General features: G+C 40.2%; 1 protein-coding gene across 2 annotated transcripts in view; it reads left to right on the top strand.

Annotated features, from left to right (window-relative positions):
* The window catches only part of map2k6 (mitogen-activated protein kinase kinase 6), a 135,342-nt gene that overhangs the window by 36,511 nt on the left and 77,952 nt on the right, over window positions 1–20,879 (top strand). The gene's annotated exons all lie outside the window — the stretch shown is intronic.

The raw sequence follows: 20,879 nt of genomic DNA, 5'->3' as shown, positions 1-20,879 counted from the left end.
TAATTATCCATGCACATGTCAGTATCTATTCTTTGCCCCTGTCCCAAAACTAAATGTGCAAGTTTTAGTCCTGTAAGGATAGCGCCACTTCTGTTGACAGTGGATCACTCCCTCTACTTTTGGCGAATGCCCTCTGTTAGTCTAGCCTTTTTATTATCCACTAAGCTGCTCCCCTAAGTATTGGACATCTAAAATGTTAGTGAAGATTTTTCTTGCATGAACAGTCATATTCCAAATTGTAATATTAGCTCAGCTGTCTCAACCCTGTTTGCTTCAACTTCTGTAACCCTCTCTAGCTAGCTCTCTTTCTGACTAAAAGTCTTCTTTAAGGTCAACCCTTTCGTTGCTTTGTATCAACCATGACTAGGTAAGTAGCACTCTGTTTTGAGTTATGTATGTAGGTTCTAATCCCACTCCATGAACCTGGACACGGAATTCAGGTTGACATTTTCATGTGTTTGAGAGAGAGCTACTTTACTGTAGATGAATCTTTTAGATGAGCATTTAAACCAAGGCCTTGTCTTTCCTCTCCAATGGTCATAAGATTCCATGGCACTGTTTTAGCAGGGGACTGCCTCATGATATCTTAGCCAATAACTACCCATCAACCAACATCATGGAAACAGTTTGATTTATTGTCGTTGCATGTATCGAGATACATCACAGTGCCAGGGACCTGGGTTTGATCCCAACGTAGAGTGACTGCCTGTGTCGAGTTTACACATTCGTCGTCATTGTTGTCATCATAGAATCCAAACAGTGTGCAACAGGCCCTTTGGCCCAATAAGTCCACACCGACCCTCAGAGCATCACACCACGACCCATCCCCGTATAACCCACCTAGTCTACACATCCCTGAACACTACGGGCAATTTAGCATGGCCAATCCACCTAACCTGCACATCTTTGGACTGTGGGAGGAAACCGGAGCACCTGGAGGATAACCATGCAGACATGGGGAGGACGTGCAAACTCCACACAGACAGTCGCCTGAGGGTGGAATTGAACTCTGGTTCCTGGTGCTGTGAGGCAGCAGTGCTAACCACTGAACCATCCCTGTAGGGATTCTACGATTCTGTGATACAGTGAAGAGTGTTGTTTGTCTGTTATACAGGCAGATTGTACCATACAAATTGCATCAGGATAGCAGAAAAGAGTGCAGTAAACAGAATTACAGCCACAGAGAAGGTGCAGAGAAAGATATCAATGTTAATGTTTGAGAGGTCTGCTCAAAAGGCTGATAACAGTGGGGAGGAAGCTGTTCTTGAATTTGTTCGTACGTGTGTTCAAACTTTTATACTTCTGCCTAATGGAAGAAGGGAGAAGAGAGTATAATTGGGCTGGGAGGTGTCTTTGAGTTGGTTGCTTTCCCAAGGCAGTTGGAAATATAGATGGAGTAAATGGATGGAAGGCTGCTTTGTGTGACGGACTGGGCTGTGTTCATGACTCTTGGTAATTTCTTGTAGTCTTGGGAAAAGCAGTTGCCATACCTGCTGTGATGCATCCAGATAGGATGCTTTCTGTGGCGCATCTGTTAAAAATTGGTAAGAATCATTGTGGACAAGCTGAATTTCCTTAGCCTCCTGACGAAGTAAAGGTGTTGTTGTGCTTTCTTGTCCTCGGGGTCAACGTGGGCGCACCAGGATTAATGGTCATGATTAATGGCTATTTGTTTGTTGGACCTGGCTATGTACACATTATAATATGATTGTTCGTGTAAGGAAAATCTTGACTTGCATGTCATGTAAATGTGTGGTAGAGATTTTCTCTTGGTATTTCGAATTTCCATGGAATTGACTGTGTTGCTGTTTAGATAGGTGCGGTTCTGTGGTCACTAATCCAGTTTAATCTTTAAATCAGTTTGGTTTTACTATAATGGAGATAATGAGATTAAAATATCTTCCAGCAGTTGCACACCGTACTGTGCTTTTGGGGTTCCGTTACCCAGTACAGATGTTGCTGCTGCCTGGAATCTAGCACGTGTTTGATTCATGTATTTGAAATAGAAATGAAGGCTATTGGACATCCCTTTCCTGTGTCCAGGACAGTTTGGCCATTGATGTGATTAGCAAATTGTCTGCTTGAATGTATTCAAGGAATGAAAAATTCTGATTTAAAATCAAGTATTTTCCACTTTTTCTGCTAACAGCTTCGAACTTGCTGTCGGATAGTGAGATTAATATGACTTTGAATCACCATGCCAACAGATTCACTGAGATTTTTGATATAGGAGAATGAATGTGCAAGATTTTCTCAACATGTTGTCTTGAATTATGAAAGGCAACCAGCAAAACAATGATTTTGCTGTTCCAAATTTGGGTTGTCAAGCTAAACATCACTGAGAAGCACTGACTGTAACAGTTGAATGTTGACAGTTTGAAGCAGTGAATTAAAAGCCTCAAGAAACTTATAAAAAATGTGAAGTGCAATATTTTGGTACAAATGTATTGGAGTGAGAAGTGTTTCATTAACAGCAATTATTGAGGAGTTAAGTAATTTATAACCTCAAAACAAAAGTCATTGAGAATAAAATGCAGCCTTTATGTTTTCTGTTTAAATTTTATCAAATGATTTCTACTTTTTGTCGATTCAGGGCCAGTTTTGTTTTTAAATTAGCTTATCAAAGCAAATGCACTTCAAAAGGTAAATCCAACTTGAAGAGTTTACTTAACCTTGAAAGAGCACAATGGTAAAGGAGTAATCTTACATTTTCATAGGACCTGTTATGTATTTAGTAAACAATTTTTGCCAATAACAGTTCTAAGTGTTGGTGTCTGTGGCGATGGAATATGCTGAAAATACTTCTTTAAATAAATTGGATAATACTACAATCTAAAATGCTGCTGTCTTAAAATTCTTTGGAACATATATGATTTGTTTTAAAGCCATTTAATACCACAAATTTTTACTTAGCCTTTCATTGTTGAATGAAAAGTAAAGAGAAGCTCATGTATAAAAAAAATTGAGTATCTTAGTATTGGTGTGGCAGGTTGGTGAACTGGATGACTTTGTTGAATGATTTTGCTTTTATTTTGGGACAAAGGGATCTGGGGGTCAGAGAACCAGTCATCGGTCTTGAAGGTACCTTATCCTGTTAGCCTCTTTGCTCAGGTGAACTTTGTTTAGATGATGGGCAACATCCATTTTAAAAATGGAAACAGTGTCAGTCATGAATGATGTTTGCCAAATGTTACTTTGTTTTTTATTTGTCAGTAGTTCTGAGGTACTACAACTGCATGGTCCATTTGCGGGAGAAATTGGGTAAGGTTTGTACAGTGTACTGTATCAAACTGAGAGAAATTCTCGCAGCCTCGTGGATAGTATCCATGTCGCAGTAGGGTGAATGTTTGTAGTAAGCATTCCTGTGTTGAGGGCAACAATTGTTAACCATTCATCTTTTTGATTTGAACATGCAATTTATCTGCTTCACTCTCTCTAGGAGCAAAAACGTAACCACAAAAGGGGAAAGACAGAAAAGCAAGAAACACAGAAGCAATTTAAATTTGACCTGTTAGTCAGGAACTCCTGTACAACTATTGAGTACTGAGTGTAGTGTTTACATCCAATTGAAACTTCAAGTTGTTGTTGTTGTTATGTTGAAAAGCATGTCAAGTTAGCAGCATCTGCAGGAGTGAATGAAGTGAGTAAGTCAAGCAGATCAGATGATCTCTTCAGCCACAAGGGCCAAACTTGAATAAGCATGAAAATAGAGTCAGAGTGGTGGCCCTGAACTCTATCCCAGATACTAACTGACGTGCTGTATCATTTTATTTCCGAGATTTGTTTTCATAATATGAAAATATTTTTACACATTGTTTGGTTAGTGCATTCCAGATGCTGTCTGAGATTGTGGTGGATGAACTTTTTAATTGTGATTTTTCAGAAGAAATCTGGATAATTGCAGGGCTACAGGGTAGGGTTAGCACTGGTATTCTGAGAGGGGAGTGCAGGGAGCCGGCACAGACATGAATGGTTCAAAGGTGGCTTCTTGTGCTGTAAACATTCAATCATCCTTTGATAAATTGATCTAGTGATTGAGAAAGGATGTTGATTTGAGAATGAGACTCTCAAATATGTGGAATTGTTCTCGGTCATTACGGAAACCACAATTTGTTGAAAGTGTGTTTTTTCTTCCTGAGATAGGATAAAACCAAATTCCCTGTTCCTATCAGCCATAAATGAGAAAGCAGAACTTTCAGTTTTGTCAACGTGAAACAGAAATGACCGTGTAGAGCAGCCGTTGAAGTATTTATCAGCTCCTTTTGGCTCAGTGGATAAAAGTCTGTCTGTCTAGTAGCAATCTAAATATCTCAGGAGAGTGATGCGGATAGAGGGTGAGGAGGTAACAGTTGTGAATTGTTCCTTAGGATGGCCAATAAGGATGCAGTAGGTTAAATTGGCTTCTGTGATGTAATGTTCTTATTTCTACTGAACTATTTATTCCTGAGCATTTCAGTCATTTATTCTCTGGCCATTCTCAGCCGTGGAAGTGTTAGGGTTTCAGTGTCCTGCATTGAAGAAGGGTACAATTAGTCTTGATTCCTACACTCCATCTCAACTGAAGATTACCTCCAATACATAGGCACTTTAGGGCTAGGATGGATGTCAGTTAAAGAGCAAGTTTGTATTACACATTGAGATAACAAGGTGTAGAGCTGGATGAATGCAGCAGGCCAAGCAGCATCCGAGGAGCAGGAAGGCTGATGTTTCAGGCCTAAACCCTTCTACAGAAATGGGGGAGGGGAAGGGGAAGGGGAAGGGGGGTTCTGAAATAAATAGGGAGAGGGGGAGGCGGATAGAAGAGAAGATGGATAGAAGAGAAGATAGGTGGAGAGGAGACAGACAGATCAAAGAGGCGTTTGTGCCACAACGATGCTACCCGAAGGTTGCAGGAACAGCAACTCATATTCCGCTTGGGAACCCTGCAGCCTAATGGTATCAATGTGGACTTCACAAGCTTCAACATCTCCCCTCCCCCTACCGCATCCCAAAACCAGCCCAGCTCGTCCCCGCCTCCCTATCTGTCCTTCCTTCCCACCTATCCCCTCCTCCCACCTCAAGCCCCATCCCCATCTCCTACCTACTAACCTCATCCCGCCCCCTTGACTGTCCGTCCTTCCTACCTCCCCACCTACACTCACCTTTACTGGCTCCATCCCCACCTCTTTGACCTGTCTGTCTCCTCTCCACCTATCCTCTATCCGCTTCCCCCTCTCTCCCTATTTATTTCAGAACCCCCTTCCCCTCCCCCATTTCTGAAGAAGGGTCCACACCCGAAACGTCAGCCTTCCTGCTCCTCTGATGCTGCTTGGCCTGCTGTGTTCATCCAGCTCTACACCTTGTTATCTCATTCTCCAGCATCTGCACTTCCTACTATCTCTGAAACAATTGTATTACACGTTCGTTGCTCTGAAATACACTCTTCACTCTTTTTGGCCAGCCTTCCACCTTGCACCCTTCTAAAAACTTGAACTCATTACCTGGGGGTGCAGGTACATAGTTCCTTGAAAGTGGAGTCGCAGGTAGACAGGGTGATGAATATGGCGTTTGGCATGCTTGCCTTTATCAGTTACGACAGGAGTTGGAAGTTCATGCTGTGGCTGTACAGGACATTGGTGAGGCCACTTTTAAAATGCTGTGTTCAATTCTGGTCTCCCTGCTTTAGGAACAATATTGTTAAACTTGAAAGGGTTCAGAAAAGATTTGCAAGAATGTTGCTGGGATTGGAGGGTTTGAGCTAGAGGAAGAAGCTGAATAGGCTGGGGCTTCTTCCTCTGGAGCATTGGAGGCTTAAAGGTTTACCTTTTATAGAGGTTTATAAAATCATGAGGGACATGGATAGGGTGAATCGTCAAGGTCTTTTTTTTTTCCCCAGGATAGCGGAGTCCAAAGCTAGAGGGCATAGGTTAAAGGTGAGAGAGGAAAGATTTAAAAGAGACCTGAGGAGCAACTTTTTAATGCAGAAGGTGGTGCGTGTATAGAATGATCTGCTAGAGGGTGGAGGCTGGTATAATTATGACATTTAAAAGGCATCTGGATGGGTACATGAATAGGGAGGGTTTCGAGGAATATGGACCAAATACTGGCAAATGGTTCGAGATCAGTTTAGGATATGGTTGGCATGGACGAGTGGACCAAAGGATCTGTTTCCATGCTGTATCGCTCTGACTCTGACACTCAGCTGCCTCCATTGTAACTTGCATCACCCCTTGCATCCACTAAAATAAACTGGATCCTGGTCCAGCAAAGCCTCCAGTTTATTTTTTCAAAAAACATTCTCAGCTCCTTTTAATGGCCTTATCTGTCTTCTCTTTGTGACCACCTGCAGTGCTACACCCTCTGACAACGCTGTGCTTCTCCATCTGTGGCCCTTTTGTGCATCTGCAGTTTTCACCTCATTTCATCAGTGGTTACCATACCTTCAGCTGTACAGGCCAAACTTTGTAAGACTTTCCTTGCATAAATCTTACCTCCCCTCCCCCACCTCCTTTTTGAAGATGTTCTAATTAAAAGCGACATCTTTGACCAATCTTTCTTTGAATACTTTCTGATGTGCTTTTGTGTGAACTTTCACTGGCAGTTTTTTGAAGTTCCTTGTGATATTTTACCATCCTAGCAACTTACATTTGCGTAGTAATTTTGTTGTCTAGACTCTCATATCTCATATTTGTTGGTAAGTTATTTGAGAATCCCTGACATTTATGGCAATGTATCGCAGCATGAGGCAGTACACTCATAAGATAGTAAGAACTGCTGATGCTGGAGTCAGAGATAACAGTGTGGAGCTGGAAGAACACAGCAGGCCAGGCATAAGATGTTCTATTGAAGGGAATGTAGGTTCTTTCTGACAAGATGATTGCTACAAGTAAGTTCCAGGTTGTGGTGTAAATAAAAGCAACTGACTGTGTTTGAGATTGGAATCAGGAAATAAATTCTGTGTGCTATGACCTGACTTCTGTACCATTGAACAACCACTCCGTACTTTGGCACAAGAAGATGGAATCAATTATCTGTTTCTTGGTCACGGGAAGACCACAGTAACCAAATAGGTGACGGGAGGAGAGTAGAGTGAAGTTGCACTTTGGTAAAGAAAGTGATTAACATCTATTCATTAAATTAACCAGTTTTGTAGAACATGTTATTTTTACTTGTTAACCAGTTCAGAGAATGTCTGTCTGTATTGCGTGCAATAAATACACTATAGTGGCCATGTAGCTGCGAGTCAGAGAGTAGTATTCAAGTACTTCTATTGTTATAAACTGTGCAGGTTGTCTTAGTTTTTGAATTACTGCCCTAAATTTGCTGCCGGCTATTTGATCCCTATAATTACCTCCAACTTACTCTTGTTTCAACATTTAGTGTCAATTTAAGTGATGCAGGAGAATATACAATAAGAGCTTTGGAAGTTTGACTTGCGTATCCTGTTCAGCATATATATGTCTGCTGATAAAGTTTAAATATACACTCAATAATAAAACTGAAGTGTTTTTTAGTAGTCAGTTGATAGGACCCTCTTTCCCCCACAGAGCTTCTATTGAATAAGTTCTGGTGTGACCTGTGCTCTGTGCCAGTCTCACTGAAGTGAACTGTCTTCAGTTGTGAACCTTTAACACTGAGTGCAGCAGGTATTTCAATTGTGGGGAATATCCAGCCTTATCAGCTCAACTTGCATTTGCATGTGCGCATATAACAATGTAAAATGGGCTTTGTGATGAGTGCCAGTGCCCCTCCCTCTGGGCAAAAAGTCCAGTTTGGTTCAGGTCCAACCTGTCCCAGAAGTTTGTTTTGGAGGTGAGAGTGCTGCCATTGAGCTACAGTCCCACTTGCCCCAGAAATGTGCCAATGACAACATGTTTGAACAGATTTGTTTGTTACAAGTTATTTTTAAATCAAAGAAATACTTTTATATGGTACCTTTCACAATCTCAGGACACCCCAGAGCCTGTATGATAATGTGAAGTTGTTACTGTTGTAATGTCGATAACGTGGCAGTTAGTTTGAGCACAGCAAGTTTCTACAAGTAACAATTGTTAATAATGCCCATATAAGTCTATTCTGGAGACATCAGTTGCGAGATAAATATGCTTCACCACACTGTGGAGAGCTCCCCTCTTCTCTTTCGAATTATTGGTTTTGTGACCATATAGTGTGGGCAGATAAACCCAAGGCCCTATCGTACCAATTGAAAAGTGGTACCTAGGATAGTGCAGTGCTTGCTTAGTACTGCACTAAAGTTTCAGCCAGGATTATAGCATAAGATTCTAGCATTGAATTTTTTGTACCCACACCCTTCTGACTTGGTGAGTGTGTTGCCACTGAGCCTCTGTTGACTCAGTATTTTCTAGCAAGTCATACTAGCTGATTTTCCTTCCTAGCACAAAGGGTGCTGAGGCTAGTTGTGGCCTCCCCACTTCCTGCAACTGCAACCTTGATGACAGTAAGTTGATGCAGTACTGAAGAGGAATTGACCCTGCATTTCTTGGGTCTATGTTACTTCGTACTGTGCCAGCTGTTTTTTGTAGTTGCTCACCCATTGAATGTGCTGCAGTCACACTCCTCTCAAACATCCTGGACCAAAGAAACAAAATGACTCCAAGCTGTTGCATCTTTCCAAAGTCTGCTTGATCATAAATCATGACCATTGTCATTTCCTGAATGCGCAATTATTGGAGTGATTCCATCTGACACCCAGATTTTTATCGGTTGTCAGTACTATGATCATCTGTACCTCTAACTAATGCCCTACAGAAAATCGACGTTATGAATTTGCAAGCTGATGGAATCAAGAGATTTACTTCTCGTGTATAGGATAGGTGTTAAAAACACTACTTTTCATGCTTACTTAACAATTTGGAGGAGGTGCTGCCTACATTTTCCTTTAAACTTGAAATATTTTGCAATTATGTCAAGATTTGGGAACTTCTGAATTTGTTATTAATGAAAAATATTTTTGAGTTGTTTTGTTGTGAACATTATAATTTTATGATCTGTGTTTTAGGAATATAGCCTGGAAATCAGGAGCAGCTGCAAGATGCGCTGTACTCTTGTTCCACCTTTTGTTTTTTAGTTTTGGCGGTACCCCTTGAACTCCATTTTGATTTAGCCCCCTCCCTACCACTTTCGCTCCCCTTTGATGATTTGCATGTAAATTATTGAAATGGAAACATGGCTGATTTTACTGGTCGTGGCCAATAGATGAAAAATTACCGTAGGTGATTTGGTGATGGGGCAAGAAATAACATTCGGTAGTGTGTATGAGCATTTCTAGATATAGGGGAATAAAAAAATTGGTGGTAGGAAAATTGGTAGTGTCCCTATCTCCAAGCCTATGTTCAAATTCCATCTGTTCGAGAGGTGCATAATACGATCTCTGAATTGATTGATTAGAAAATACCTTCTAGTTGACAGTGGGGTTCCTGTGAAGATCTGGAGTCAAGTCCCACCTGCTCTAGAGATGTGTCATAACATGTCTGAACACATTGATTAGGAAATATCATTGCTGTTGGTAGCAAGAGATCTTGTGGTGTAGTGGTAGTGTCCCTACCTATAAGCCAGGAGACCTGGATTCAAAACCTCCCAATCCCAGATGTGTCATGACATGTCTGAACAAGTTAATTAAAATAAATGTACAATATACTGCATTTGAGCTGTTGTGATGCAGTAGTAGTATCCCTACTGCTGGACCATGCCACCTGGTTCAAGTCCCACCTGCACCTGAGGCGTGTAATAACAGTTGATGCTCCTTAGAATTTGGTTCATTCTACTTACGGGGGTGGCTTTTCTTCAATTATAGCCTCTATGATTGAATTTTCCCAAATGTTTTGAGGATTTTCAGGAGGAATTTACCTGCTACTCCTGTGTATTTTGAGCACTGTGGTACACCCATCTGTTCATTCCCACCCTTGTGAAAACTTTGTAACAAGCATATGTTGCTTTCTATCTCTTAGCAGCCACCTTCTTCATTCCAGGAGTTCTCCTCAATCCAGACAGTTCGTCTGAATATTTATTGAATTAATGCCCAAGCCCTGGGATTGATGTAGCTGTCTCTGGCTCTGGTTGGGTAATTTAGGTGGACCCTTAGGGTTAGATTTAAGCACAAATTGATACTGAATGAAATAAATATTATTTTCTGCATCACTCTCCATTATAAATATCAAAATATGTTAAAGATGTTTCCTTTTAGGTTTTAAAAGACTGCTAAAAACGGAAATATTAGTTTGCACAATGTTGGCATCTGTAAAGAGATGTCAACTTACTTTTGTCCAGACTGAAACATAAGCTGCCTTGAGTTGAATGAGAGAGGGGAAAGGGGAAATACACTTTTTACTTCCTTCAATCAGAGGAAGTGACTGAGTTGAGTGGCCTGAAAACTGCATAGCAGAAAAGCAGGAAACTGTTAGATAATACACAGATCATCTAAGTCATAATGAAAAGTCATTTGAAGAAGAAAAGGTTTATGCAGCTAGCTAAAGCAGTTGAAAGGCATGGGAAATACCCAGATGAAGATAACTGGCTAGAAAATGGGGGAATTTGGAGGTAAAAGAGCAAAATCCCACAAAGACAGGACATGTGGTGTGTATAAAGCACAGAATGATGAAAGAACAAAAATGATGAGTTCCTCAGCCTTGAAGAGAGGAAAGAGACTAAATAGGTGGGGGTTTTTGACAACTTGTTGCTTTGTTATTCAAGCTCCAATTTATTATTTCTACATATTTCTATTATTATTTCTATATGCCAAAAGAAACTTGAAGTTCATATAGGAAATAGTTTTGACTAAAATTACTACTGCAAAAACTAACTAAAATTTAGGAACCAAATGAACAAGACTAAGACTAAAAGTAAAATTTCTTCCACATGTAAGTGAAGTGAAACTGAATTTTAAGGCTTGGAGATGAGTTAGAAGTAAAATCCTGAGGCTGAAAACACAGTTCTAGACTATAGATGCTTCAGCAAAGGTGGATGTCTTTGGCCTATGTCCATGCTAGAGCAATGCAAAACTACTGCTTAAGTAAAAGCAAAGAACTGTGGATGTTGGAGATTTGAAATAAAAAGAGAAAATGCTGGAAAAATTCAGCAGGTCTGGCAGCATTTGTGGAAAGAGAAACGGTTAATGTTTTTTGAGTCTAATATGACTTCTTCGGAACAGAACAGAGCTGGAAAATGTCAACAGCATAAAAAAAATCTGAGGTAGGAGGAGCGGGAGGCAAAAGGAATGCTGATCATAATCGACGTGCTGTATAGTTGTTAATGATAGGTGTGAATAATAGAAAATAGGTCAGCTTTGCCATGCAAAAAAATACTAGAAGTGTAATCAAAATGGAGGACAGTTAATGTTCTAAAGCTATTGAGCTCCATCTTTAGGGACTTTACAGCCTTCAGAACTAATCAGGAAATGCTTTCCCTCCAGCTAGCGTTGGAACACTACACCCAGGGCTAGGTCAGAAATGTTAGCATGAGAGCAAAATGTTGTATTGAAATGGCAAGCAACTGGAAAGTCAGGATGATTTTTACTGACAGAGTAAAGGTGTTCCACAAATATTCACCCAGTCTGTGTTTGGTCTTGCCAGTTTAGAGGAGACCGCAAATATATTAGACTAGATTGAAATAAGTGTAAGTAAATTACTGCTTCACCTGGAAGGTGTTTTTGGAACTTTGGACAATAAAGAATGAGGTGGTCAAAGTGCATGTGTTACATCTTGCATGATTGTATGGGTTGGTCCCAAGGGGAGAGGACTGAAGAGTTATTAGGAATGGAGGAGTCAACCAGAGTGTTGCAGAGAGAATGGTCCCTGCCTAATACTGATGATAAGGAATTTGAGGGAATGATGTTTAGTTGTGGCATCCTGATGGAGATGGCAGAAAATGACAAAGAAAGACATGTCAGAATCACTCTTGTACTACTGCTTTGTTCTTCCCAGCCCAGCATCTTCCTCTTGAGAAGTGGATGCCAATTTAGATTTCACAAACTTTCTGCACCAGACGAGTTGGGGGAAAAGTGAAGTCAACATGACTTGGAACTATATTGCTGTTCTTTCACTGTCACTGGATCAAAATCCTGGAACTCTCCCTAACAGCATTGTGGGTGTACCTACAGTAAATAGAAGACAGTGAGAGAGCTGCCTCTTCACTATCTTCTCAATTACAGCTGAGCAGCAAATGCTGGCCTCGCCAATGATCCCCAAGCCCCATGAAAGAATTAAAAAAAAAAAAAATCTTGTGCCTTTCCTGTTGCTTGTTTCTATCTTGAGTATTATTTAGTTATTTGTATATGAGGAGAGGAAGACGAAAGGTGTGGATAGGTGGAAAATTGCTCTTGTTGTTTTATGTTGTAACGTCATAGAGATATTTAGGAAATTGATATTTCCAGGAAAGTCATAAATACATTCAAAATAAACAAGTTTACCATTTTCACTTAGGTAGTGAACACAGCAGTTTGTCCTCCTTGTGGTTGAGAATTGTTTTATTAAGTGTCAAAAGTTCTGTAGTCAGAAGTAAATGTTTTGAGAGAGAGAATATTTGGTTCTGATAGTGAAGTTCTACTGTCAATGCTCTGATGTTTGTAAAACTGTTATGTTCAGATTAAGTTTATTTTATTCAAACATTGATTTTTTTTTTCCTTGTGCCCTCATTGCACAAGTTTGGTGTTGGTGAGAATTAGGAATTGCTTTATGCTGATGCTAAACTTTGAGTACAAATCTATTGCCAAGGCATAAACTGACTAGAGGAGTGGTGAGGCTGACTGAGAATTGTTGCATGAGACAATTCTGCGTATGAATAGTCCCTGGGTTGGGCCTGAATTTACTGTGCATGGAATCTCGTGTCATGTTTAATTCATGTCAACTTAGTTTAATGTGAGGGCTTGCTGCTTCCTATCCTCTTTTTTTTTTCACTTTTTATAATGCAGTTGGTTTGTGGGGTCTGGAGTATGTGAATTAAACTGCCTTCTTACATTGGGGTCTAATTTCAACCTTGTATACAGGGACGAAGTGACATAAAGACCACACTATCTTGTTTCTTTCATTTTTGCTTTTAAACCAAATAAACAGCAAAGAAGTGGCTGCAGTGCTAAAAATCTTGTTTACAGATGCATACTGCATACAGCTCACAATGTTCCTTTCCCCTGGAACAATGTGAGAGCAAAAGCAGTGTGGAATCAATGGGTTCTGGAGCAGGGGAAAACTGCTTGAAAACCAAAATTTTGATTGGCTCCTGACCAGGTTATGTGGGGAAGACAGAAGCATTCAGCTTGCAAGGAGAAAATCTCTCTCGCGCTGTCTCCATAGTCTTCAGTCATCTTTCTTTGCAAATCCCCAATGGACAGAGGAATAAAACGCCTTCACAGAGAGTTAAAGATGAACTTCTCAGCCAGTGAATGAAAGAGCACATCGGTGTGCTAACACCCTTAGTCTGGATGTTTTTGTTGGTTCGACAATCATTATTCTAGCTAAGCTGAGAGTTGCACCTTCTGACCTGCAGAATCTCCATTGTCACGCACTCCAAGGAAATTGCCTTGCAAACTGAAGATTCCTCTGAACAACACGTCTATGGCTGGAGCCCTCCAGTCGCTGTGTAATCAGCAGAATTCAAAGGGTTTTGATGAAATTAAGTAAAATAATAACTGAGGAAGTGTTAGACTATTGAATACATACTCTAACTCCGGACCAACTATTCAATGGACTCCATCCTTAGCTCAGAACTCCCCCCAAATACACCTCCTTACACCCCTCAAACTTGCAACCCTCACCCGACGTCCCCTTCCTCCACTCCTCCAATACTCAATCCAATACACATCCCCACCCTGAGAGCTCCCATCTTTAGCATAAGTATGCCGAAATCCAGCCCTTTGTGTCAACAGCAAAGAGCTAAAAAGGAATTGGAAGAAATCAAAAGAGAGCCACTCAACTGCTGTGTTCCAGACTGGTGTTACTGAACTGTTTCTCTGATTTTTTTTTTTCCTCTCCACCCACAATATTCCACTCTAATGTCTTATCTATCACGTGTCTGTTTATGAAGGGAGGAATTTAAAAAAGGGTAAACTAAATTAGAGAGTTATGTTAGTAATTTCATATTTCCTATTTGCCATCAGTTAAAGAAAATTTGTAACAAACAATTATTTTCTTAAGTACGGAAATCTCGAGTTTTCTTTTAACCTGAGTTCCTTAGGTAAATATAGAAACGTAGAAACCAAGAGCAGGAGGAGGGCTTCGAAGATATTTTTCCTCATCTCAGTCCTAAATTTGGAGCCCTGAAACTGTCCCTGGTTCTAGACTCTTCAACTCAGGAAAACGTGCTCCTAAATCCTTTCAGCCTGTTTAGAATTTTGTGTTTCAATCAGATCCTCACTTCTCCTATTAAACTGTAGTGATTACAGGCCCAGTCAAACCACTTGCTCCTATACAATGTTCCTGCTGCCCCAATATTAACCTAGTGAACCTCCACTGCATTCCCACTATGGCAAGTATATCTGTAAGTAGGGAGAAATGCACATAATACTCGGGTGTGGTCTTGGCAAGGACCTGTATAACTGCAGTAAGGCCTCCCTATTTTTGAACTCAAATTCTGTTGCAATGAAGGTCAATATACCTTTCGCCTTCCTAATTGGTCGCTGTAACTGATCCTGTACACTGACTAGCAAGGACACCTGGATCTCTTTTTACATCTACATTTTCCAATATATCACCATTTAAATATAACTCCTTCATTTCTAATTTTCAGCTCAAAATGTATAACTTGTTGCTACATTGTACTTTTGTTAGAGACAAAAAAACTGCAGATGCTGGAATCCAAGGTAGACAGACAGGAGGTTGGAAGCACACAGCAAGCCTGGCAGCATCTGGAGGAAAGGAAAAGTCAATGTTTCAGGTATTACTGTTCTTCAGGACTGGATGTGGGGGTAGGGGCAGCTGCAGATAAAGAGAGGGGTGGTAGTGGAATGGTGGTGATAGGTGAACACTGGTAGTAGGTATGACCTGGTTGGTCGATGGGAGGGATGAATCTGGTTAGTGGCTGGAAGGGAGGGTCAGAAGGTGGAACGGAAGAGAGGAGGTGGGGCTGCAAGGGGAGCTGGGGGATGGGTGGCAAGGTTATTTGAAATTGGAGAACTCGGTGTGAGTCCTCCACACTGTAGGGTGCCCAGGCAGAAGATAAGGTGGTGTTTTCCAAATCATGTTCTGAGTCGCAGAGACACTGGAGGAGGCCGAGGACGGACATGTTGGAGAGGGTTGAGGGGTGGGGAGTTGAAATGGGTGGTGACTGGGAGGTTAGGTTGGCCATTATGAGCCAGGTGAAGATGCTCGGCAACATTGTCTGCCACATTGTACTTTGTCTGCCATGTGTTTGCCCACTCTCACTCAACTTGTCTAAATCACTTTTGAAGTCTCCTTACAGCTTTCTTACGACTCGCAATCCCACCGAGTTTTGTTTTGTCGACAAACTTGGAAATGTTGCATTTTGTTCCCACATCCAGGTAATTCACATATTTTGAATAGTTGGGGCCCGAGAACTGATCCTTCCTAACCCTACTCGTCGCTGCCGGCCCCTCAGAAAAAGACCCATTTAATGCCACTGCATTTCCTGTTAGTCAACTAATTTTTGATCTATATCAGTATATTAACTCTTTTTCATATGGTTTAACCTGGCCCACCATCCTCTTACGATAATCTCTATCAAAATCTTTCTCAAATACACCACACCCACTGGTTCTCTCTCATCTATTCTATTGGTTCCATTCTCAAAAATCTTTTTTTTTCCTATTCATTTGTGGGATGTGGGCGTCGCTGGTTGGCCAGCATTTCTTGCCCATCCCTTGATGCTCTTTGAGAAGATGGTGGTGAGCATAGTGTTTGTGCTTAATAGAGATACTGGAGAGTCTAGGTACTCCAAGTAATAAGACATTGAAATCAATTCATATGGAGTTACAGTTAAAGTTGTTTGAACATGAAGAATGAAGATACCAGAGATAGCAGAAAAAAGGTAAGGTGAGAGCAGAGAAAAAAGTCAGGCCATTGGAATTGAAAAGAATGGAAATGGAAAAGAGAAGTCTTGAACTAGAAGTTAAAGGGAGAGCACAGGAGAGAGAAAATAATTTAAAACATTAAATTAAATTATGCAGTCAGAAAAAGACACCTAAGAAGGTTCTGGAGAAAATTCCAGTTATAATCTAAAACCCACTAAGGACGTGTTTAAGTATTCTATAGGCCCAACTGTTGTAATGTCTAGTGTTCAGTTTACTCACAAGTAATGAGCTTGAGTGAAGATTTAATTTCAAAAGTCAAAAGTGGCATTTCTTCAACTACTTCCCCTCCACCCATTTCAGCCCCCAACAAATCACATTCTTACATATAGGCTAGGCCAGCATTTATTACACATCTACAGTGCCCTGGAGAAGATATTGGTAAGGTGCTTACATGAACCGCTGCAGTCCTTTATGGAAGGGAATTCTCACTTGACCCAGTGAGAGTGAAGAAATGGTAATATTTCAAGTCAGGATGGTTTTTAGCTTGGTGGGGAATTTACAGATAATGGTGTTCCCATGTGTGGCTGCCCTTATCTTACTAGGTACCAATTCAAAAGGAGCTGTTGATGGAGGGCAAGGTAAGTTGCTGCAGTGCATCTTCTAGATGGTGCACACTGTTGCCACTGTGTGACCTCTGGGATCTGTTTCTCCACCCCTACCCTCTCTGCAATCCATATGTCGTAGGTACACCCACCATGAGGTTAGGACATTATAGGAATTTTGCCAGTGATATATTTCAGATTCAGGATGGCGAGCAATTTGGAGCAGAACCTGTAGGTGGCATTTGTTCCATGTTTACTGTCTTGGGCAGTTGCGTGACTAGTCTCTGGGACAGCTCTTCAAATTTAGATACGAGTCCATGGATATTAATGACAAAGACTATGCAGTGTCAGTTTTGTGCGATGTGCCCTTGTTGCTTTTTGTGCCTAGGTTGATGGTGGGTGGTCCATTTTTGTTCCTCTTCAGATTTATCTTTTCTCTAGCCGATTGATGAAATTGAGTGACTTGCTAGGTCTTTGTGAAGAACACTTTAGGAGTTAATCGTCAAGCAGTGCTTCTGGAGTCATATCTAGACCAGACCAGATAAAAGTTTCCTCCCTTGAAGAACATTTAATAAACCAGATTATTGGTTGGTTTGTTTGTTAATGGAAGTACAATAATTTCACGATCATTTGTTAATGAGACTAGTGATATATTTATCACTTAAATTCCTTAGTTGCCATGGTGAAATGTGAACTCTTGTTTCTGAGAGCATTAGTCTGGGCCTCTGGATTACAAGTCTGGTAATGTTACCAATATGTGTCTGTCTGTCTCCTAATTGAGGCACTTTGAAGCATTAATTGGACCTGGTCATCCTTGATGTTGATCTTAATATTGGTAAAATGTTCCAGTCCCCAGTGCATCCTTCATCTAATGACTGTAAAATAGGTTTAATAACTAATTGTGTTTTTAAAACAAGCAGCACTTTTTTATTTTTGAATTTACATACATAGTGTTCTGTGTATTTGTGTATCTCCGAAACAACTATCTGATAACTGAGTATGATAAGATTTCATAATTGTAATGCTGTTTGTGTAGGTATCAGCATTTTTTTTTCTATCATTTTACCTGAAAGGTGATCACAAATTTCCTGTCAGGTGCCAATGACCGAAGTATGACTCATTGGGATGAGACTAAGAAGCAATGTCAGGCCAGATAATAAGCACTGAGTAATGCTGTACTTTATTTAGAGAGTGTGGGGAAGAATGCGTTTTACTTTTTATGTAATCATAATTGTGTCGTAACTATGCAGCAACTAAGAGGAAAATGTCGTGTTCGAATGCTGGAAACTTTAATGCCCATTGTACAGTTGTTATAGGAGCAAAAGAAAAGCCTTAGGCTATTCAGCACCTCAAGCCTGTTCCAACATTGTTTGCTCATAAATTAGTCCATATTTTATCATTTTTGCCTAGCATTTCATAACTATTAATACCCTTGTCAAACATAATTTCAGAACTAAGATTGATCAATTGACCCCAAGTTTTGGCTTTTGGAGAGGAGGTTTCCAGATTTCCACGACTTTTTTTTTTTGTTTGTAGAGTTGAGTCCCGACCTTGCCTTGAGTAGGTTGGGTCCCTTGTTCTCTCCACTTTGACCATTGGAAATAGTCTGTATCTATGTCAACTCCTTTAATTATCTTTTTAATCATCTCGACCAGATAATAACATAGGTATCAGATGGAGACCATTTGCCCATTGTGTTCATGCCAACCATATGAAGGAATTATCCAATTGAAATATAGCCTCTAAAATAATCTCCAGGAACTGTCAAAATAGAAGTTACTTTGACCCCTGCTCCAAAGCCTTTTCAGCCACTGAGGCACTAGTCAGAGCTTGATAGTGTACTGTTCACTTGCTTGGAGGAAAGCAGGTCCAAGAAGCCAACATAATCTAGGACAATAAAACCATTTATCAAAAATCTTCACTCTCTCTTCCACCATTATGATGTTTGCAATGTGGTCTGTCTGCCATATGCACTGCAGCAACTTGCCATGATTTTAGCTCCACCTCCTAAACGTGTGACAGTTTCTATTGGAAAGAACAACTACGGCATTTGGTCTGTGAAAACACCATCTTCTGGAAATTCCATCCAAGATATACAACAACCCCCAAGGAAATATATTACCATGCCATCATCGGCACTGTATTAAAATCCTGGAACTCCCTTGCCCACCAGCATTGTAAGAGTACCTTTAGAGCAGATCATCCCTCAATCTCCAATATTCCAGGAAATTACAGGTCTAGACTATACAGTCTGTCTTAATTATTTAATACTCTTAGCCCTAAAACTATTCTATCAAGGGTAACAAGAAGATTGGTTTAATATTTGCAGATCTAATGCGTGTACTTTCTACTTCTCTCATCATTTTATTTATCCACTGACAAGAGGTGGCATGGTGGCTCATTGGCTAGTACTGTTACCTCACAGTGGCAGAGGCCTGAGTTCGAGGTGACAGCCTTTGGCAACAGCTTGGAATTTAGAAGTTCTCCCTGTTTCTGCCAAGTGCTCCGGTTTTCTCCCCAGTCCAAAGATGTACAGGTTAGGTGGATTGACCATGCTAAATTGTCTGTAGTGTCTTGGGATGTGCAGGCTAGGTGGATTGGACAAAGTAATTAGTGTTATGGGGATGGGGTGGGTGGGATGGTCTTTGGAGGGCTGGCGCAGACTCGATGGGCCAATCAGCTTCTTTCCATGCTGTAGGGATTCTGCGATTCTAAGTTTTCCATAATAGTAAAATAGCCTCAGAATGAGATTAAGAACATCTTAACTAGAACTTTTTAAATAGCCTTATATGGATCCACAAAGGAAGTATTGCAAAAACGTAAAACCGCATGTATTACCCAGATATTCTTACTAGTCAATTAACCACTGTTTTTGTAATACTTGCCTTTCCTGCACTTTGCTGTTTTAATCTTTTTGTTATTTTAAAATTATTTTTGTAGTGTTTTTCTATTTTGTTGCCGTCCTCAGTTGTAACTCCAACCCCTACAGCTACATCTTTGCAGGCCCTTATTTGGATCATGCAACTAAGGCAAGTAAAGGCATGTCACTGATGTATTTAGGTCATAAATAAAAGCAAAAAAATAGTACAAGTGGACAGGAAGTAGATCAGTGTTTGGGAGACAAACAACTGGAGATATTTCTGACATTACAAGAAATAAGTTACTGTACTTGCACTGTTCTGTTTTTAAGTGAGTATTTACTTTTTCTTTTTGTCCCCATGCTAGATACAATTTTGTAAAGATAAAGAAGAGCAGTTCATTTCTGTCTGGTATCCAGGTCAATATTTATCCCTCAACCAATATTGCTTTGAAAAGAAAATGATCCAATCATGATTGATGTTTTTGGGAATTTATAATGTTCAGATTCTTTGCCAAGTTTCTTTCCTATATAAAGTGTTTTGGGGCATCTTGAGGTCATGAAAAATGCTATAGAAATGTCGGCTTTCATCTTTCTATAGGAATTGGCAGACTGGGAAAAATTCCTGTTAATGCAGTTGCCTTTTTCTTTATTGAGACAGAGCCAAAGTGAAGGTGGTTAATTAACCTGAATAGCCCAGTTCAGAATTGAACAGTAATTTTTCTACAGCAAAACATTGGTTATTAGCAATAAATGCTATTTAATGTTGTAGATCAGAGTAACAGATGCTACTGTTTAATATTTTGATTATGTGGTGAAGTGTTACAATTAATGTGAAACTATTTGGTGCTGTGTTAATTTGGGGCACTGTATATATTGTTGGCTGCAAATTTTTCCTCATTGTTCAGTGTTTGTATTGTGCTAAGAAAGTTGTACTATAGAGTAATTTTCATTTGGCTATATAAAATCACAGGAAGGTAGGGCTAAAGTGCTTTTAAAAAGTGAGTAGATAATTTCACTGAAGTGACTTTGAGTTAAGAGGATGGGGCTGGTTACATAGTGATAACGGTACGTATTTTTTGCCATACCAGAAAACATGACCATTTTGTTTTGACCAAACCCACTTGTCTCTAGTTCTGGTAATAGATTTTGTTTATATTCCTTTTCAGAGATTGGAATATGGAAATCTCCAATCAGTGACGTCTCATTAAATGGTCACAATATTTTTTCACGTCTCTTCTGAAGTTACTGTGGGGCATGGTTACACAGGCCAACAGCACCCAGGTTTTTGGAGGTGTTAATCTTCTTAGGTTTACCCAAGTGCTGAGAGTCTATTGTGGTGTTTGACTGTACTTGACTAGCCAAGCTCATGCTGTGAAGGAAGCAACAAAAACTGGTGTTGGAGATATTGGAAGATAACTAGCATATGTTATAATCAAAGCATTGAAGGATATGCTCATGTTGT

This window comes from Rhincodon typus, chromosome 21 (assembly GCF_021869965.1).
Source record: "Rhincodon typus isolate 14 chromosome 21, sRhiTyp1.1, whole genome shotgun sequence".
Taxonomy (NCBI): domain Eukaryota; kingdom Metazoa; phylum Chordata; class Chondrichthyes; order Orectolobiformes; family Rhincodontidae; genus Rhincodon; species Rhincodon typus.
The sequence above is the reverse complement of the archived record's forward strand: the minus strand, read 5'-3'. Positions and strand labels throughout refer to the sequence as shown.